General features: G+C 40.7%; 1 long non-coding RNA gene across 4 annotated transcripts in view; it reads right to left on the reverse strand.

Moving 5' to 3' along the window:
- Window positions 1–20,596, reverse strand: part of LOC147149678 (uncharacterized) — an 83,583-nt gene that overhangs the window by 7,742 nt on the left and 55,245 nt on the right. The window contains exons 4-6 of one of the 4 annotated variants that reach the window (XR_015086102.1): window positions 7,948–8,066; window positions 1,407–1,540; window positions 567–644 (exon numbers count right to left, since the gene is read on the reverse strand). This is a non-coding gene — a long non-coding RNA (uncharacterized LOC147149678). Of the gene's footprint in view, window positions 1–566; window positions 645–1,103; window positions 1,541–7,947; window positions 8,067–20,596 lie in introns of those variants that run through there. The other 3 variants (XR_015086100.1, XR_015086103.1, XR_015086101.1) reach the window with 3 other exon arrangements.

Here is a 20,596-nt window from a genome sequence, read left to right on the forward strand (position 1 = left end):
CGGTCACCGCCGGCTGAGAGTCAATGGCAATCAGGAAGTAGTAATATACCACGACAAAGGCAGTAAAAGTACCAAACGTGATTCAACCCCAAAAATTAATCTCGGTAGTTGCGTCGCAATATTTTGTTTATTAATTTTTGGGGGGTAAAATTAAGCCCCCAAAGCCATTTGACCATGAAATTGTTAAATGTTAAACATGTTCATCATGACCATACCCATAACAAAGTGTCAAAAGGAAAAAAAAAACATTCTGGAATTCTACCATTTTTCTCGATAAATGTTTGATAAAATTTGTTTTATGTCAAAAACGAATTAACTATTCTAGCTTGTACCAAAACATTTGGAAAGGCCCGTTATTCGCATACACACTGCACAGTCCACTTGCACAGACAGAAAATGTGAGCGCATGTGCTCTCTCTCGCTCACTCTCAGGCACAAACACAAACAGGTGGGTTAGGTTATCTTAAGAGTTCCCAAACATGAACTGCGTTGATGAACATCTCAAGGAGCATTGTTCAATTCATCATTCAAAAGTGGAAAAAGTCAAGTAAAAACTGCAAACCCACCAAGATATGACTGTCCACCTAAAAGGCCCATGGACACTCTGGAGGAGCTGCAGAAATTTGGAGCTCAAGTGAGAGAACCTGTTCAAAGGAAAACTTAAAGTACAAATCAACCGAAAAATATTTTTTTTCCAAGAATGTGTTCTATGCAGGCCCACTAGTTGAAACACGGCATTCTGATTAGTATTGTGTTTGTGGAATATGAGTTAAGCAGCAAAATCCACCCGTTATTAGCTATCTCAGGGGGCGGCCATTTTGTCACTTCTGTCGACTGAAAATGACATCACAACTGCTCGGGGCTCAGGTAACGACCAATCACGGCTCAGCTGCAGAAAACAGGTCAGCCGTGATCGTTCGTTACCTGAGCCATGAGCAATTGTGATGTCATTTTTAATCGACGGAAGTGATAAAATTGCCACCCCAGAGATGGCTAAAAACAGGTGGATTAACTCTTATTCCACGAACGCAATATTTATCAGAATGCCTTGTTTTAACTAGTGGACTTGAAAATATTCTTGAAAAAAATATGTTTGGGTTGACTTCCCCCTTTAAGTCAAGCACTCCACAAATGTAGCCTTTATGGAAGATAAAATTCATAAATAACATCTAAGTTTGTGGTTGTAAGGTGTCTAAATATGAAATGTTGCCAAGGGGTATGAAGATGTTTTCAAGGCAATGCATGCTAGCTTTCTGTGGCAACTGTAACAAAATGTAGCAAAGGACAAAATGTTCACCAAACAACAAAACAAACCTTGAAAGACCGTGTTCAATACATTCCCGTCCTGCATGCATGGCCTCCAAGTTTTTTCCCGATTATGTATTGCAACATTTTGATGCATTCACCCTGTTTTGCAGACTCGGTTCTTCATCCACAGCTGTGTTAAATTTTTGGACAATTTAAAAATCTGTCCGGTCATCCACGGCCCGTCCATGTTTCCTCACATCCCATTTAGTCCACAGTGACCCGAAAATGGAAACTGGGAGGAAAAAAGCGTCAACAATATCATAGACAAAGATGTGTTGTGACAGATTTGGCATACATTATGAGCCATTACATGTTTTTGCCAACAGAGGTCAAACATTGTTTCCCAGCAAAACGAGGAGGGACATCAGCAATCTAGTTTTCTCTTTACACACACCTGATAAATGACTCTCATTTCTGCCGCCTTTCATCTTCCCCCTCGTCACAACTCGTCCGCCTCAAAGCCTCCTTGTTTTCGCCCACTTAAAGCCGATAATGAAATGTATGCGCGAGGCGAAGCAGGTGATTAATCAGAGCAGATGTGCCCGGCGTCCGGTGCCAGAGCGCGTCAGCCCGCCGGATCGCACGCTGTCGTCGCGGCTTTAGCGCAAAGGGGGGAAAGCCCGAGCTCGGAGCCTCGCACCTCCTTGCCAGGGCGTGCGGTGGCCAAAGCTTATTACAATTAATTAGCCGCTCTCCAAATGTCCTCAAAGGCATCTTGTCTTGTCCCTCTGACAGCCTGTCAACGTCTGCTGTCATAACAAGGCAATCCAATGGATCAACATTGCTAAATCAATCACTATCATTGCCTTTTGCAAGGCAAATCCACAAAATGATCATCACATTTTGGAGCCGTGCTCTACCCACGTTATATGGCATCCGTAAAAAAAAAAAAAAAAAAAAAAAAAAAAGCAACTGAGCGTTGGCCATCTGCAGTCTTCGGGGTGCTCACCCTAAATTGTTTGCCAGCTAGTTGCAGGGCAAACATAGACAACCATTCACGCTCACACTCAAACCGAAATTAGAGTGTTACATTTAACCTAACACGCATGTTTTTTGGAATGTGGAAAGAAACCCGCAGAAAATCCACACAGGCACAGAGACATACAAACTCCACACAGGAAGGCCGGAGCACGGAATAGAACCCCCAACTTCTGCATTGTGAGCCGGACGTGCTAACCAGTCATCCGCCAAGCCTACACTGTTAAAATGTACTCGCAATTAAATATTGGCAAAACCAGTTGTCAATTTTATGTTAAACAAGGTTGTTGGCAACTGTTCAATTTTTCTAAAACTTTGTTATTTTAAAACCAAGTAATTAGTAACTTCAAGTGGAAGTCAACCCCAAAATGTTCTTTACAATATTCTGTTCTTTACAATATGTAGCCATACTAGTCTAAACACGACATTCTGATTAATATTACGTTTGTTGAATATGAGTTAAGCAGTAAAATCCACACGTTTTTGCCCATCTCAGGGGGCGGCCATTTTGACACTTTCTGTCAACTGAAAATGACATCACAGTTGCTCAGGGAACAACTAAACATGGCTCAACTTCAGATAAGAGGTGCGCTGTGATTGGTCGTTACCGGAGCCCTGAGTAACTGTGATGTCATTTTCAGTTGCCAGAAAGTGACAACATCGCCACTCCGTGAAATGGATAAAAAACGGTGTATTTTGCTGCTTAACTCATACTCCACAAACGCATAATCAGAATGCCGTCTTTAGACTAGTGAACGCACACAGAACATATTCTTGTCAAGAAAATTTGGGGGTTGACTTCCTCTCTTTAAATGACCAGAGATGGACACTTTACCCTGTTTTGCTGATCCGTCCTCCAACCGTCGTCCGCGACCGTGCACCCTTCCGTCACTGTGCCTCCGTCCTTATTCATAAATATAATCGTCCTCTGACCCCGTCCGTCCTTATCGCTTTAAAGTGCTTCCGCCCTTACATTCCGTCAAAAACACCCGGCAAAAAGAACCCTCTCTGACGCCAGTTCATAAACATTATTTAAAGCTCATGAGGTGACTAATTTCTTCCACTTTCCAGCTGGGAGTATCGTGAATTGATTGTTGTTGTTGTTTACAACTGTTTAAGTCTCAACCAAGATAGAACAGTATTTCTTTTTAAAAGAACCCAACACGACACGTTAGTCGGTACTTGACCCGGTTAGGGACGCAAACCCACTCCGTCCTTTTTAAAATAACTTTTCGTCCTCCGTCCACAAAATGGGCGTTCTTCCGGGACGGACAGACCAACTGTTCCGTCCCTGGGACAGAATGCCCATCTCTGGAAGTTACTTTTAAAGTCATGTAATCAGTAAAGTAACTAAGTTACTTTCTCAAAGTAACTGTGGCAACACTGGTTAAATGATAATTATAGGAAATAATTATATGTGCTACGTGACAATGTAATCTGACGCCACAGCGCAAACTAGTTCATTGTGTGTTGTTCGTTACCAACCCCGTCAATTTTTACGTCCATCCACGACGATTATTTTTGCCCCCTGACCCACCAGTTGCGAATCTCTGTACTCGGCTGATGGATGACGCAAAATTTCCAAGAAATTGAGTTTTTTGTCGTTGCATGCAGGCAGAGCACTTTTGCGAGGGGGTGATAGTGATTATGCGTACCGCGGTGTCATTAGAAAGTTTTAAGGCTTTAGGAAAGTTTGTCTCTGCTGCCTGAAAACGAAAGTTTAAGAGGTTCTGACATTCTGAATCTAGAAGTTAATCCTGATCCGGGAAGCAAATATCCCGTTGTTTCCCAATGCTGAGTTTTCACTTTTCAGTGCAAGTACAAGCCGGCAGCAGTTAACCCTTTTGGCTGCCAACCACAGTGCTGGCACTTTCGATGAAAAACTGTAAGAATTGGCTTCTGTGTATTATAAATCATATTTTCATCATAACCTGCTGGGCTGCTTCAGTATGCATGACATTCATAAAAATTGTTATAGTCGGCCATAAAGTCAAAAGGGAAAAGTAAAATGTGGTTTTAATTTGGAATATTGCGCTAATTCTTCAAGACAAAAATGTCTCTACATTAATGTGTCACATGTGAAACATTTTTTTTCGGAATATATAAATATTTATACAAAAAGAATCATCTTCCCATCATCTACACTGGGAGGAGACCCACAGGGGTTTAACTGTGGAAGGAAAAGTAATTTTTGGAATTTAATGAGGTAATTGCTCTTTTTTAGGAGAGGAAAAAAATATGCGGTAATGAAGAAAGTAAAACATTTTTAATCGTAATAATTCATTGATTACCTCATATGCTTCCAGCCATTTCATCTTCCATTAGTTTTTCTATACATCGATTTGTTTGTCCTAATCAATCATCCATGTATTTTGCCCTCCATCCATTCACTCATCACCATCCTTCTTCTTCTTCTTTCGTCAAATGAACTTCTTAAACAGTTGACTCGACTTTCCGGAGTGACACGTTTGCCAATTTGCACATCTCTACGGTGTCATTATTACAGCATTAATCGTAGCTTTATCAATATGCATCATTACAATTCAATTTCAACTGTGCTACTGCACTATTACACACTTAATATTGCTAATGACTCTCGAAACTTGTACATTTTTATATACGTCCTAAATGTGGCCCAATTGACGAGTTTTCAAGTTAAAAGTCGTCGCTTGGTTAACATTCTGTTCTATGTTGCCAACTGAAATTTGACTTCCGAGCAAGCTCCAGACATGCTGTCACTTGAGTGAACGGATGAAAAAAACCAGATGCACCTTTAGATGTTTGTTGGAAGGAAAAAATAGTCAAACACAAGTAAAAACTGGAAAAAAATCGTGAGCATGGCTACCACACCCGCACTAAACTAACCGTGACTGCAACTCCTGATGTCACCCACCAGGTCACGCCCCCTTATTTCTTTTTTCTATTTATATTCAAACAGTAAGCGCTATTTTCTTTATTAAAACATAAACAAAACAAAAACAGGCATTTCAATGAATTTCAATGGAAACATTTATTTGGCGCAGGGGTGGAACTAAATGGTGGCCATGGGTGTCCATGGTCCCCCTTTGTCACTGTTTGCCCCCCCCCACCTACAGGAAAATTTTGAAATGTGATTTTTCTGCCATTTTCACATGGCTGCAGTATTCCTAGACTGCTTGATACCACAAGTTTTATTATTAAGTATATACTGACTCATTTGCATAAAATGACTCCTGCATAAGTGTTGATGCCAGTTGTGACACTAAAGTAGCAGTGAGTTCTTTACGAGGTGTCGTCCTACGCCGACTTTGTTGAGGGGAATGTGACGCTGTCCTTTCACCAGTGAGGAAATAATGAGGACGTGTTGTCACTGTCGCAAGATTGCGCTTGCCAGTGTATAATTTATTAGTAGTATAGATTTGGAAAGATCACAGTGTTCACATTAGGATTATTTGATTCCATTTTTTTTGTGTGAAAGTGTTGTTTTATTTATGGTTGCATAGAAATCCGTCACAAAAACATTTTCTTTTCAAAGCTCAATGATATTGAGAGCAAAGAACATCTTGTAAATGTCACCTGAAGATGAGGATGTATTTGCTCTGGGAAAAAAAAACACGCCAAAAGAACCCACTCCGATGCGAGTGTAGGTGGTCATTTTGGTCACCTAGCAACTGAAAGGGCGCAGTTTTGATCCCCAGGAAACCTTGTGGAAGTTAGTTTTAGTCGTAAGTGATAAGATTAATCAAACAGCAGGTTGTTTTAGTGCACACTCTTAAAACTGCTGGGTCAAAATCAACCCATATTGGGTCAAGCCAAGCCAATGCTGGGTTACTTTATAGTTAGCACATTGGGTTGAGGATTTGACCCAGCACATTGGGTCAAGATTTTGATCCAACAAGCAATATAAATGATCTATACTGATGTGTTAAGTCTACCAAGAAATGGGTTACTAGGTTATCATCAGTATAGCTGTGGTTAAAAATACTGTCATATTTATCTTTATTTATTTATCTTTCTGGCAGCATTGATCATCAATTTTTTACGAGATTTTTTAAATCAGAGATGCAAGTAAACTATTCCAGATTAAAAATTTTTGCGCTGATTCTGAATCTGCCCTCAATTTTCTCTAGCACATAAGGTTTTCATAATAACAAACATTGTAATATATTTAATATTATTTATGAATTAAGGATTAGGTTCAGCAACAGGTGGATTTGTTTCTAAAACATAAAGGCTATTAATTACAATGCACGTTACAATCCGTATTGCGAAAGTTTTTATAGGTCAAAGTTAAAAACAAAAATTTTTAAAAAATCTGAAAAAGCTGATGCTAGAAAAATTTGTTGACACATTTTAAATCAGCATGAAAAACATGTTTAGGGATACATAATGCCATCTCTGATTAAAATGTGCTGTTGACCAGTGTAATAATAATAAAAGTAAATCAATAAATTAATAACAATAATAATAATATGCAACGACCAATTATCGCAAAGCTGCAGAAAACAGGTCAGCCGTGATCGTTCGTTACCAGAGCCCTGAGCAACTCTGATGTCATTTTCAGTCGAAAGAAGTGACAAAATGGCCGCCCCCAGAGATGGCGAAAAACGGGTGGATTTTGCTGCTGAATTTATATTCCACAAACACAATATTAATTCATCACAATGCTGTGTTTAGACTAGTGAAGGCGCATAGAACATATTATCCCAAAGAATGTTTAGGGGTTGACTGCTTCTTTAAGTTAAACTAATAACTCATCCTGTGTCAAAGCCACAAGTTAACAGCATCAAGTGTAGACTTTTTGGATTTTGTGGCCTGATTTTGCCGTAGCTCATCTGGTGACATCACGCAGGGGAGAGAGCAGTGTTGGCTGGTGTGACAGGCCGTAAAGCCGCGAGCGGTTTAATGCGTCGTGAAATTGACACTGCGCACCGTGTGCGACCTTGAATCATTTACTTAACGGAATCTCTATCATACACACACACACACACACACACACACACACACACGTAGACTACACCTCCTTCATTATTACAGATAATGAAAATGAGGTGCAAAGGAAAAAATGACATTGAGGCGCTCAAAGAGGAAATCAGCCTAAGTGAGTAGGCGGCGGGAGTGTAAGCGATGCCCTACATGGACGCACCCCTCACCTTCTCTGTCACTCGACAGGACGGGCTTACCTGCTTAACAGCCAAAAGGTGCTCGCAATCCCATTTGAAGGCTTCTCTGTGGATTTAGCCACTTTGTAAATTCAAATCAGTCTCTCCCCCCCGCGGTGCCGGGACAAGGGAGGAGGCGGACTTAATATAAAACCTAAATCCCATTAGAGACGGACGTGGAGAAAATGAGGGGCTGCCACAGAAGAGAGAACTCTTTGATGGGGGTCAGAGATGGTGTCCCACATTGCCCCGGATTTTTTTTTCTTTTTTTTTCTTCCCTTCGTCAAAGTGGGAAATGGCCAGAAGTGAAATGTATCATTACAAGCTGTGTGGAAGGAGTAGGTGACTTATCTGCCAACGACCTGGCTCTTCTGGGTAATAAGGCATGCATGAGAAGCTGTCTGCCCTCCTCTTGGACTGTCGGATCCGTGTCGCCCGCCGTCCCCGCGCACTCTCTCCAGTGATCGCCCTTCTTGTATAATTAGTCTCCTGAAGCATGTAGGATGTGCCACTCGCTCACCTCCGCTTCTTTCTTTGATCCGTATCTGTCCCGCCGCAACACCAGTCCAGTAGGAGGCGTAGAGCAGTACATTCAGTTCCGAACCTCTTGCTGGATTTTCTGAGCTCCTTCTTTGTTGTCTGTTAAACATGATACGTGATTTTATTAGTGTCATAAACACTTGGAGAAATGCCAAGAGTTGTATTTCTAATTTGTTGCTTATCAGGAGGAAGAAACTGCATCGGGCAGATGCCCTATTACAGAACACAAGAGGAAAAGATATTGCATAGTGCAGGCGCACAAATGGACAGAGATGGGCATTCTGTCCCATGGAACGGTCCCATTTTGGGGACGGAGGATGAGAAGTTTTGTAAAAAAGACGGGCTAAGCATGGACGGACCAGGTCAAGTACAAACTGACGTGTTGTGTTGATTTCTTTTGAAAAGAAAGACCACTGTTCTCTTGTGCGACACCACTGAGCCGCCAACCTGCACAACACTGTAGTCCTCCTTTTTTCTCTTTTTCGTGTGTGTTCTCTGCAGTAACATTGTACTCACAGATAAACTTGATGGTATGTCAAGGTATTAACAGGGGCCCTTCTACATCCTGGCAGGGAATTACCCAGGGTCCTGGTATTAGAAATCGTTCTGGTATTAGCACTGAACTTAAAACTCATTCAGTGCCATCGACAGCTATTATGTCAAAAATGCACGTTAACTGGGAAGGTTGGCAGTGATTAATATTAGCAACGGCCCTGGTATTAGCTACGGTTCTGATTTTGGCTATGACCGTGGTCCTTGTCTTTGCTATGCTCCTAGCGTTAGCAATGGTAAAATGAAGGAATTAGCCTCACTGTTCCAATATTTTTGAAGGGGAGTGGTACTCTACCAAAAGTAAGGATTCCAGTTTCAAGTAAAAATCATAATATACTTATTCCACCAGAACTTTTAGATAGCTTCTAAAGTCGAGGACCCCTCTTGGCCTTCACGTTGCTGTTGCCGTGGCGATGAAGATGAGTGGAAATGCAGTTTTGTCATGAGAGCGAGTGCATAGTGGGAAGACAACAACGCACACGAGTATACTTGCCAAATTCACGGGCGACGTGCCAGAGTGCGTTCGAATGGAACATTTGGGACCTACACGTTGACTCTCTGATATGGTTTCTCAGGCTAAAACGCTGTTTTACAGTTAAAAGTTTGTACTTTGCGCTAACAAGGATTCTATACATTGTTGCAGAATTTCTGCAACCGGGAAATAATTTCTAGAAGAAATAGTTTTCTTTCATTGGCTACGTATGGCTTGTCAATCCTGCATGGCATATCAAAGTGACATATTAGGATTATTGCAGGCATGTTAAGGTTATGCGAGACAGTCAAGCAATACGTACCCAAACAATCCAACGCTAATGTATAGTCACAACAACGACTTTCAAAGCTATGAGTGGCATAACCATCACACTCGAGTGTAACCAATACAATCACTTTCAAAGCTCCAGTAAGTGTGCATTAACAATCAAATCACGCTCTTGTGTCGTCAAAACAATCACTCTCAAGGCCATGTGTGCCATAACAAGCACCCACGTAGTAAAAAAATAAGCCACTCCCAAACCTATACAGTATGTAGCCATCGATCACACACTTGTGTATGTGGTCTCGTGAGTCTCTGTGTTGGAACATACCTAATGTAGATACAGAAAGTGAAAAATCAATGCAATGAACATAATAGAATAATATAAATCACATTACAAGATAAGGCGGCACGGTGGTCGACTGGTTAGCACGTCCGCCTCACAGTTCAGAGGTCGTGGGTTCGATCCCGGCTCCGGCCTCCCTGTGTGGAGTTTGCATGTTCTCCCCGTGCCTGCGTGGGTTTTCTCCGGGCACTCCGGTTTCCTCCCACATTCCAAAAACATGCATGGTAAGTTGATTGGATACTCTAAATTGCCCCTAGGTGTGATTGTGAGTGCGGATGTTTGTCTCTGTGTGCCCTGCGATTGGCTGGCAACCAGTTCAGGGTGTCCCCCGCCTACTGCCCAAAGACAGCTGGGATAGGCTCCAGCACGCAGATAATACAGATAATGGATTACAAGATCTAACTAATTTGAAGTCCAGTGAGAAAGGTAGTATGAGGCATGTTGTGGCATAACAATCAATCAAAGCTATATGTGGCATAACAATCACACAGTCAATGCAATGAATAGAGTAACAAATGAAGTTGGTGCAAGTACACAATCTGGTAAAGAATAAAAAGCCCATTAGAAGCATGTCAGATGTAATTATAAAGAAGCCTGCTGGCTCTTACATAATGACAAAAAAAGTATAAGTCATTTTAATGCATCCAGCAGGGAGGCTGAAGATGAACTTGCCAAATGCTCCTTCAAAAGAAAGAGGAAAAGGAAACTTTACTTTTTGCAAGACTTTAAACTTCAAAGATTCTCATTTCCATTTCAAAAATGCACCTTGTACTTTTTGACTTTGACATATTTCTCATTTGTAGTGATGATTTGTGATTTAATGCAGTCTTCAAGAGTGCCTGCAAAAACAAGGCATGTGTAAAAGAGCAGCTGGACTTCCTTGAAATAACGTCTGACCACAATTACTGCCCCTGATGGATTGCTGCCGCCTCTGGGATCAGCTGTTTTTGTGCCACTAGGAGACAATTACAGCCTCAAAGTCTGGCAAAGAAGCCCTCAAGGCCAACAGGCTCACATCGGTGCTCACATAGGTGGATTTACCCTATGAAACTCTAATATGGTTGAGTGCTAGGATGTGTGTTTGAAATGGCCTTATACTACCAATTACACATTCGGGTCACTGCTTTTGGAACAATTTGCCCTCCAAAGTAAATAATGGAAATAATCAGGGTCAAACTATCACCATTTAAAAAAACCCCACTGCATTTACAGGCATATTAAGGTTATGTAAGTCATATTCTAGCTATTCAAGGCGCAGCACTCACTCTCATTTGTGTGGCTTGACAATCAGAGGCTCACGTGCTGTATGTAAAACAATCCCTCTCAGGGCTACAGTATGTCGGACATAATGTTTACACACCCATATCGTCAAAACTATCAATCTCAGAGCTGTGTGGCACAACAATTACACACTTGTGCAGCCCAAAAAATCACTTTCAGAACTTTGTGTGACATAACAATCACATAACATCTCTTGTGTCATTAAAATAATACCTCTCAAATCTATGAGTGGTATAATCGCAAACGTAGGGAAGAAAACACTCAAAGCTAGGTGTGGCATTGCAATCATCTGCTCATGTAGTCAAAACAATTACTTTCCTATTTGTGTGTGGTGTGAAAAAACTGTAGTGCTATCAAAAAAAATTACCCCCAAAGCTATGTTTAGCATAACCCTAACAGGTGGAGTCAAAACAATCACTCTCAGAGCTATGTGTGCTATACCAATAAAAGCATATGGAGTCAAAACAATCAATTTCAGAGCTATGTCTGACAACAATCACACTCTCAGTTACTGAAATAATCACTCTTCGAGATACGAAGTACTTGCAGCATAAGTCACATGCTCATGTCGTGAAAACAATTACTCTCAAATTTGTGTGTGGTATGAAAAAAGTCTGTGTTGTCAAAACAATTACCCAATGGTATGTATGGCATAACACACACACATTGAGTCTGAAAGATTACTCTGAGCTATGTGTGACATAATCACACTCTCAGGTGGTCAAAACAATCACTCTCAGAGCTACGTGGGGCATAACAATCACACACTTGTGTAAGAGGTATTTTTTGCCTTGACGCTGTACCATCACAGATATCAAAACACCAAAAAAGGAAAACGAAATGCAATGAATACAATAATGAATACTGACGAAGTTAACTGATGCATAGTTAGGTTGTGTAAGGCATATTAAAACTACAGTATGTCAAGCATAATAACTCATAAGGTCAAAACAGTCATTCTCAAAGCTACGTGCGGCATAACAATCACCTACATCAGTTCCACTGAGCAACACCAAATTGGGTGGACATGTAGCAAGTAGCTACAAGTAGCAAGTAGCTTTCAAGTAGCCATTTTGGAGAAATTCAAAGGGCTTGCCTAATGGGGGTTAAATTTGAGAATCGAAAGAGGGGTTTCGAGAGCCCAGTACACCATAGTCTGATGTGCATTAAACCACAACAAACACGCTCACGATCATTTCACATGTGACATTTACATTATGTCTTAATTCATCTTGGCTCCCTCCAATCATCATCATGGTGACGACGGTGGAGCACATTGCGCCGGGAATGAAATCATGCGTTTAGAACCTGCAAATTCCATCTTAGCGCCTTAATTAATTCCATAAATCATTATTAATAACATTTAAAGCATCTGCATGCTTATAATCACCACAGTCAATCTTTTGGTGTCAGCTTTGATTGCCAACTGCGTACTTCTCTAATTGACCTTGTCCAGTCGGGAAAGAGCAGACAATATTGCTTTTTTTTTTTATTTTTTTTATTTTTTTTTTTTAATACCCTATCTCATCATTCCTTCTTCAGATGAAGAACAGTTTGTAGAGCAGATTGGATTCCATCGACGCACACGTGAAAAGAGCTGACACGGATGCTTCACTTCAAACACACTCAATATGCTAAATGAGTTTTTTTCCCTTTCCATCTGTAGCAAAGAGTTGACAAGATTATACTTTTTGGAATATCATGTTCAGCCTCACACACTGTGTTAAAAAGGCTGCATTTACTCTGACTCTTCTATTTTATGCTAATATTGGGTGAGGCTCATGAAAAGAAGAGGACCAAATACGAACATCTGGTCATGTCATCAGTTTTTTGGAGAAAAGCTGGAAGAGGCAAAGTCTATGTCCAAGCACGTCTGATCAGCCGGGACTGGGTTCACCTGGAAAAGATTGTATGCCGATAAAAATGAGGTATGTTTCATTTGTCATTTGTATGTACACTGTTAAAAACGGAAACATTTCATAATATTGTCACATTACATCGTTCAACTGCATATTATTATTTATATCAGACTGGCTTTGTGTATCTTTGGTATCTTTGACGCTGATTTCAAAAATGTCTTTACTTTTTTCCAGCATATCAGGTTTTTGAGATATTTTCTTTCTTTTTTTTTTTTTAAATTTTGACCGAGAAAAGATTGTGCAATATGGATTTTACCATGCGCTGTAATTTATAGCTATGATCCTATTAGTTCTATTATAAAAAGCAGATGAGCAGGGGAAAAACAAAGGCAGATTCAGAATCAGCAAACAATAAAATCCTATAGAAAAGTTTACTTGCATTTTTGATGAAAAAAAATGAGTAAAACATTTGTTGACAGGTGTTATTTAAGTATGAAAAAATTAACAGAATACAGTGGACCCCACTATTCACAAGGGCATTTTCCATAGAAAACATACATTAAAAAAAAAAACAAATATATATATATACATATATATATATATATATATATATATATATATATATATATATATATATATATATGAGAAAAAAAATCAAATAAGTGAATAAAGGTGCATAATTTAACTGCGCGCACACACACACATATGTTGTATTGCGTATGTGTGTGCGTGTGTATGTCATTTAGCAGTGTTGTCAGCAGGTAATAAATCCTCATCACGTCAGGTGCATCCTGTTAGCGCGGTGACAGCTTTTTAATAAGCCGCGTGCGGTCGTGTATATGTGCTTGACATTTACTAGCAGCCATTAAACAGTCCCCCTTCCGTCTGCGGGTCAGTCAGTGAGTCAGCATACACGCACTCGCACACGCTCACTTTACCCTCGCTCGGGTCATGGGTGTGCTAGAGCATATCCCAGCTCGCTTTGGCGAGAACCCTGGAATGGTTGCCAGCCAAACGCAGGGCACAAAGACAAACCATTCACACTCACATGCACACCGGAGGTGAATTTTTTGGTATGTGGGAGCAAGAACAAAAACACACAAGCGCAAGGAGAACATTTTTTTATTTGACTAATTTATTGATTTCCTATATGAAAAAATGATATCAATGAATGAAAAAAATATATGACAAAAACACAAAGAGAAAAATGAAAAAAAATATAACAGAATAAATTATCAGTGGATTATTTTCCTGTTTTATTCTAAAACAAAAGTGTAAACTAATAAGACAAATACTACAGGATTCTTGATAATGTAATATATGGCTGTAACTAACAATTTTAATACAATCAATTAATCTGGCGATTATTTTGTTCATTCATCGGTTTAAAAAAATGTGTTTTTTCGTTTATTAAAAAAGTGGGCATTACTTAAAATTGACATTGCAGACAATGCACAACAAATTCATTATGATTCAGTTCCTTGTTTGGTCCGTAAAATGTCAGAAAATTGGTAAAAAAGCTGATAATTATTTTCCAAATCAATGGCAAACGTTTGCAATTGTCTTATTTTGGAAAAAAAAAAAAAACACAAAGAAAGATTCGAAATTCTATAGAGGACTCTAGAAATCTGAGAATCTTAACTGTTGAGAAGGTGAAATTGCGAACGTTTGGACAATTTTAAATCACACAAGGCCTCAAAACGATTAATTGATTATCTAAATATTTAGCGATAAATTTGATAATCAATCATTTCACCTCTAATGTAATGTAGAAGCTCGGTGGGCTGGATTAAAGAATATAACGTACTATCTGTGGTCCACGGGCCATACTTTGGCCACCTGTGTTCCAGAGCATGTGGATGGAAGTGATTTAAAAACGGAAATGGTGTCGCAACTACATTAGTAGCATTATTCTCACCTCCCGAATGGTAGTGGTGGGGGGGACAAAGTGCATTTGTTACTGTTTTGCTAATTTTGTCAGCTAAAAATTAATTGGCATCCATTTTAAGTCACCCGCCCTCCCTGCAGCAAAGAGATACAACGGCCCAATTAGGCGGCGTAAATAACATTTGTTCCATAATTGCTTCAATAAAGATTTATCGCCCCGATGCGCCATTGTCCTTATATGGAAGCTGGAGAAAGGGCCAGGATGTTTGAATCTGCGTCTGGTTGTATTATGTGTGCTGTTCTTGAATGCACATTAGAAATTACAGCAAATGAGACCCAAGGACAATGGTCCTCATGATAATTGAGTAAATTTCATTTAAGAGATTTAAAAAGAGACATTTACCCCTCCAGCCCCACCCACCACAATTTGAAGCATTTCCCAGCTGTCCTAAGCACGTCTGATACGCCTTTCCCAAAATAACCCGACGAGCACATATTATTCGTCTAATGTACTCATCCCAATCTGTGATTCCAGAGATCATTTAGTGTGCCTCTGGAAACTATCCTCTTAGTTGTTCAGAAAATTACGTACAACAAATAATGTATCTTTGTTTTCTATCAATGCCAGTGACGTACAGTGACAGGTCGAGCAATCAAATGTTCGTCCACCGGATGGCAGAAGGTACACTCGTAAATCAAAAGTCACTATTGCAGTTCAAACCACTAACTATACCTCAACCTATGATCCTGCAAACTTTAATATCATTTAAACAGAGGTGACAAATACAGGTCCAGAAAGTAAAAACACTACCACAGTTTGGCAGGTAAACAAACTAATTTGAGGGGAAGCACCTGCGGCTAAAGCCAAAATGTGGCGAGGTTTTTACTTTCTCGACCTGGATTTGCCACCTCTGAATTTAAATACAAATGCATGTGTAAAAGTAACACGGAGAAACAACAGTACAGTATTATACAGTATTTTGTATAGACAGGTTTTTCTGGGGTGTGTGTGTAAATGTCTGAATATGTTTACAGCTATAGCTAACAAACCCAACTTTCTCGGGGATCTTATTTTAATTCCTAGATGTCTATATTTTTTCCACCTTTTACAACATCAATCTACAGTGGCAAGGAGAAGAAGCATGTACACTTCAGTTTAGTTTATCTTTCCAATTCAATGCTATTGGACAAAATATCTCAATGTATCAACGAGAGGTGGGCGATATATATCCTCATCGATATCATCGTCAATCTTGCTTTCACGATGTGTAATTTTACATGATCGAGTATTAATACTGCCTCGAAAAGCATAATGAGTCAGTCGATGGCCGCAAAGTATGAGGAAATGCTGAAATCCTCATTCGGCGAATCGGGGTGCATTGACGGCAGAGGAGGAGGAAGTGATAATCATTCGCCGAATCGGCGGGCAGGACCCGGTCACGTGACTCTGTCCCGCACTGCAGCCGCTTCGTTTCAAGTATGGACGAGTGTCCAGCGGGGAATAATAGCAAGGCGCGAGTCCACATAGTCCGTAGTCTGTAAATGGTTTGATTTTGACAAAACTGACGTCGGTGCGACTAACATTGTTCGATGTGCCAAAACGGTCACCGGGAGGAGCAATTCTGTTCCACCACGGGCCATATGGATTACGAGGAAAATTTGGCGCGCAAGCACGCTAAAAAAAGGTTAAAAACACACACCCAGAAAACAGTCGCCGAATCAACAAATATAAACGCACACATACACTCAGTACTTTAACATTCGGTTTACATGCTTTTATTCCGCATCATTCATAACTATTCTGTATTCCTGAGGCATGTTGCGCAAACTACGGCGGCTTATTAGTGTGACGCCAGCATACAGCCAAACATGAATAAAGTCACAAGTCTGCATATCACAGTGATGAATGAGTGGCAAAATGCACTTTTCGGTAAGTTGCAGCTCTGTTATTCAACTTTATTCTGAATACGGTGGCCAATGTATGAGAATGGGTGTTGTCATGACGACGTCTTTTTTTCTCTCGCTGGGTGACACTTTGTCACACGTCACATATCAAATGCATTTTTCCCCCTTCTGATTGCTGTGGTTGACACCTTTTTCTCCTTCTGATTGCTCTCGTAGTTGGCAGTGGCACACCAGTACTTACTGCAGCTCAAAATGTCACATCATTATGGAATAACAGCACAGACATTTAAATGACATAAATACAGTATTCCCCAAAATCTATTTAAGTCAATACATATTTTTTTGTTTTTTATTGTTAAATATTGTCGTAGAATATCATTATGTTTTGCAGAAGCTGTATTTATCAAATTAAAAGAGATGTTGTTCACAAATGTCGTCCATCCACAATTGGTCTGTGAAACAAGTGCAGATTTAAAATATTTTTTGTAGAATATCGTCAAATTATCGCTATCGAGTTTTTTGAAAAAATATCGATATATATATTTTTTGGCCCATATCGCCCACCCCTAGTATCAACCATATGTGAAGAATGTTATCATTTTTCAGATGATTCCTTGTAAGAAACCCTGAGCAAGGCACCAGGGCTGGATAGGGCACATCTGTCCAAGAAAACCGTCAATGTCCCCATTGAAAAAAAAATACAGTGCTTGTAAAACTCACGTCTAGCCATTTTGCTGAGGCAACTCACTGACTTTCAGTGGGACTTAAACGAAAAAAATCAGAAGCCGGACTGAAAACACTTAACACAGACTGAAAACAGGAATACCAAGGCTTGTGTTAGTGTGATCATTTTCTGCACATGACATCTTAAACAAAATAATCCAATAGAAACAAGGTTGGGAAACATGGCTTTTGTCCCACAAAGCAACATCTCTATTGCCTTGATTTGCCTGAAAACAAACATGTTGGTTGTGCAGGTGAATGTTGGACTCTCTGTTCTCTCTTTGTGTATTAATAGCTCCTCAGGAGAGGCGCTGAGGTCTTTGTGTCAGGTTGGATCTCCAGAGGAGGACGACTGGAGTGTGGTGGGGGAACTAAATGAAGCGTGAACCGGAGAAGAGCGCCATACGCCGCATCGCCAGGGGACGCCGGTGGCGCATTAAGGCGAGCGTCTGTAATGTGCAAAACAAATGGAGGGATGCAAAAACTCCCCTTAAGACCAACGCCATAAATCTCCACTCTTGCTGTTGAATGTGAACCGAGCCCGGACGGGGTTTCCCATCAAAGCAGTCGTTCATTTTGTCCGACGAGGTGCAAATGTGGGCTGTTAAAACCTTCACTGATGCAACGGAGAGTAATGGCGCGTGTGAGCAACGGGATTATTCTAATAAAGATGGATTATGGCGGAGAACAAGAATCCGAGCTGTACTGCTATACGTCTTCCCTGGCGGCGTGTAGGCTAGCTTTGCACTGATATTGCAGATTATTGCCTAAAAATCGTAAACGCATAGCGGGAGAGAAAAAGCCGCTTTTCATTGAATTCTATGGTAATTTTAAAAGCTACACTACACTAGCTATGCTAATGTTTGCAAACTTCCGTTAATCGCGACGCACAAACGACAGCAAAAAATACAACACCATCCGTCTGTATAGAATAAAGTATATCCGATTTTTGGTTACCTTATACATTCAGGTACGTACAGTAAACCACATTTATCGCGAGGTATATGTAAAAATCTGTGATGACAATTTCGCACGCCGCATCCAGGAGTGTCTCAGGTGCCAAAGTGGACATTTGGAGGATATTTTAGAAAGACCATAGTTATCCAGATTACACAGACTCAAGAGCTAAAATTTTCAGGACTGAATTATTATCAATTCAAAACAATGGCGGGCACGCCATTTTGTCACTTCTGTCGAAAATGACATCACAACTTTTCAGGTAACGACCAATCACGGCTCAGCTTCGGGAAAGCGGTCAGCCGTGATTGGTCGTCACCTGAGCCATGAGCAACTGTGATGTCATTTTCAGTCGACAGACGTGACAAAATGGCCGCCCCTAAAGATGGCTACAAACGGGTAGATTAACTCTTATTCCACAAACACAATATTTATCAGAATGCCTTATTTCAGCTAGTGTTCCTGCATAGAACATATTCTTGAATAAAATATAGGTTTGGGTTGACTTCTCTTCCCTTTAAGCAGTAAAATCCACCCGTTTTTCTCCATCTCAGGGGGCGGCCATTTTGTCACTTGGTCAACTGAAAATGACATCATAGTTGCTCAGGGCTCAGGCTATAACCAGTCATGGCTTAGCTTCAGAATACAAGTGAGCATACATTTTTTTTCAATTAAACTAACATTGAAATGTTCTTACAGTGTGTTCAAAATGTTTGATCGTAAGTAGTATTGAAAGTCTGTAGAGGCTGGGGTGTGAACAGTGCGTGAACCCCTAGCAGCAGTTGGACCCGTGCATTCAAAAGGTTAGAGAAGGTGGAATTAAGTTCACCTGGAAAGTATACTATATACAGTATATACTGTATATAGTGCCTTTTAGGTTCAGCCTTTAATTTCACTGGCAAGCACAATATCCCCAAATTTTTGTGAGCAGCGTACGTTTTCACATTTTTATTGGATTCACCATGTTAAAAAAAAAGTATGCGAAGCCCGAGGCTAATGACTTTTCCAAGAGCTAATCAGAGTCAGGAGTCAGCCAACAAAGAATCCAATCAATGTGACGAGATTGGAAGTGTTGGTTAAAGGTGCCCTGCCCGATAATATTAATAATATTAACTTGAAATTATTCAAGTTTGTCAAAAAAAAAACCTAAGGTCGTTTTACAGGGTCAAGGGGGATTAAATCTTTTATTTGGGGAAAGGCCATGAAGAAAAGGTATGTTCTAAGGGCTGCTTTAAATGTGTCCAGAATTGCGACCTTGCGGATGTCGGGGGAGCGAGTTCCATAGGGTCGGGCCTGAACGTTGTTATCCTAGTGCGGGCGACAAAGAAGAGCTAGGTGTTTGTAGACTGTAGGGTGCTGGACAGGTGAGGAGGAAGGTGAGGAGGAGGCCTTTTGTAAGCTTTCTGAAGCCGAGCCACGATTGGTCGTTACATGAGGCCTGAGCAACTGTGATGTCACTTTCAGTCCACAGCAAGTGACAAAATGGCCGCCCCCCGAGCTGGATAAAAACAGGTGGATTTGACTGCTTCGCTCATATTCCACAAATGCAATATTAATCAGAATGCCATGTTTAGACTAGCGGAGGTGCAGCGACAGGGGCGGAGCGTAGGTATCAGCAGAGAGGGGGCGGAGCATTATCGATGAGCCCTTATGAAAGTCACTTTACCGCGGTACCCGCCGCCCCCCACTGACGGTGAAGGCAAGTTGTCTCCGTCGCGTAACGCAAACATTAAATGCACTGTAATATTCTTTGAGTTTATGTTTTCCGAGTGGTCCCTGAAGTGCACGCGAATGTGATTGGCTCATATTACGGGTGAGTGATATGTTCTGTTGTTCTATGTAAGATGCATTAGTTGATATAGAGAAGTTTAATAAAGCAGTACAGTTTTTTTGTCAGATTGGCTGACTGTATTAACATAAAACAAGACATGCACAAGCTAGCATCTCCGTCGCGTAACGCTAATATTGCTAATATCGCTAGCAAGTGAGTAAAACAAACAGACGTATTCAGCACCACTCTCACTCACACTCCCCGCCCCCCTCCGCCCCAGAACATAAAGTAGTGGAGCCTCCTTCACGTTTCACGGTAGCTACAGTGTTCTTTCCTGAATTTGGACGATCCATGTCATTAAATCCGTTTTAGAGTCTGCCATCTATGGAGTATCTGACTGGTTGTGGGCAGATTGCTTTTGAATTCACCCCCCTTTCTCTCCCCCTTCTTGACGCTGCTAATGCCAAACGGTCATGGCCGCCTCGCCCGGCCTCATTTGCTGCTTAATTGCATCTTCTCGTTGAGCTAAAGACCTGTCATCTGTTTCTGGGCTTTCCATTTATCTTGGAGGAGAACCTGGCGAAGGTGGGTTAA

This window comes from Filicampus tigris, chromosome 3 (genome assembly GCF_054856515.1).
Source record: "Filicampus tigris isolate MCC_2025a chromosome 3, RoL_Ftig_1.0, whole genome shotgun sequence".
Lineage (NCBI taxonomy): Eukaryota > Metazoa > Chordata > Actinopteri > Syngnathiformes > Syngnathidae > Filicampus > Filicampus tigris.